The 1,443-nt window shown below is 35.1% G+C and overlaps 1 pseudogene; it reads left to right on the forward strand.

Annotated features, from left to right (window-relative positions):
• Window positions 1-811: 811 nt before the first annotated feature.
• LOC132481547 (cAMP-regulated phosphoprotein 19-like) lies at window positions 812-1,150 on the forward strand (annotated as a pseudogene).
• The last annotated feature ends 293 nt before the right edge of the window (window positions 1,151-1,443 follow it).

The following is a 1,443-nucleotide window of genomic DNA, read 5'->3' on the forward strand; positions in this document are numbered from 1 at the left end:
TTTCTTAGCATTTGCCTAGCATATCTTCTTCTATTTTCAATTTTTAATTTTTATTTCAGCAAGTCTCTTATAAACAAAACTTAAGTGTATAGATGGATTAAATTTTCCAATCTGATGGTAAAAATGAAAAATATGCCAACACATTCTATTAGCAAGACTATAGAGAAAGTCACTGTCATATATTATTGGTGGGAATGCAAAGTAGTACAATACTTTTGGAGGGAGATTTGGAACTGTCTAACAAAATTAAGACATATGTATTTGTCTTTTAGTAAAGTAATCCTATCCCTAGGAATTTACCCTGAAAATAGACCTACAATAAGATAAAAATATATATGCACAAGGTTATTCATTACAACATTGTAATTTCAAAATACTGGAAGCAAACTAAATGCTCATGCAGGAGACTGCTTGAATAAAATATGGTACATCACACAGTGGAATACTATGCAAATGCAAAAAAGAATGAGAAAGAACTTTATGAACTGACATGGGGTGATTTCCAGGATATATTGTTAAGTGAAGAAAGCAAAGTGCAAAATAGTTTGCTACCTTGCATGTGTAAAGAAACATGAAAAGATGTATACATTCTTTTTTTAATATTCTTTAAAAACAATGTATATATACATATAACTGAATCACTTTGCTGTACAGCAGTAATTAACACAACATTGTAAATCAACTATACTTCAATAAAAAAATGACTATCATTTTTTGATGCGTTCAAGCAAAGGAAGGTATTTGGGTCTAAAATATTAGATTCTCAGGATGTCGCAGAGCTGGAGAAGCAGGGTAAGAGGGAGCAAGAAGTATGTCCCCAGAAGTCCCCGAGGCAGCCTCCGTGGAGAAGCAGAAGGAAATGGAAGATAAAGTAACTAGTCCAGAGAAAACTGAAGAAGCAAGATTAAAAGCAAGGTATCCTCATCTGGGACAAAAGCCCAGAGGTTCAGATTTTTTAAGGAAATGATTGCAGAAAGGGCAAAGAGATTTTGATTCTGGGGATTACAGCATGGCTAAAGCAAAAATGAAGAACAAGCAACTTCCTACTACAGCCCCAAATAAGACAGAGGTCACTGGTGACCACATTCCCACTCCACAGGACCTTCCTCAACGGAAACTATCTCTTGTTGCTAGCAAGCCGGCTGACTGATTAAAAGAGCTGAACTGCATGAATCTTCTAATTCCCATTATTTCCTCTTAATATGTTACTTTTCCACTTTTTATTTCCTTTCACTAAGTCATTTGAGAGTGATGGCTTTGCAGGTAGCTGTAGTGTGTGCTGCTATTGTAAGGTAATATACATGTGTAGAGTTTTTGATTAGCTTAGCAGTGCACTAATGAAAAGAACATGTTAGAGCAATGTAAAGTAATCTACTTGGAAAGAATTGTATGTATTACCCAACTCCCAGTGTAGGGCTGGTTCCAAGAAGTAATAAGCAAGTT

The sequence above is a fragment of the Mesoplodon densirostris genome, chromosome X (assembly GCF_025265405.1).
Source record: "Mesoplodon densirostris isolate mMesDen1 chromosome X, mMesDen1 primary haplotype, whole genome shotgun sequence".
Taxonomy (NCBI): domain Eukaryota; kingdom Metazoa; phylum Chordata; class Mammalia; order Artiodactyla; family Ziphiidae; genus Mesoplodon; species Mesoplodon densirostris.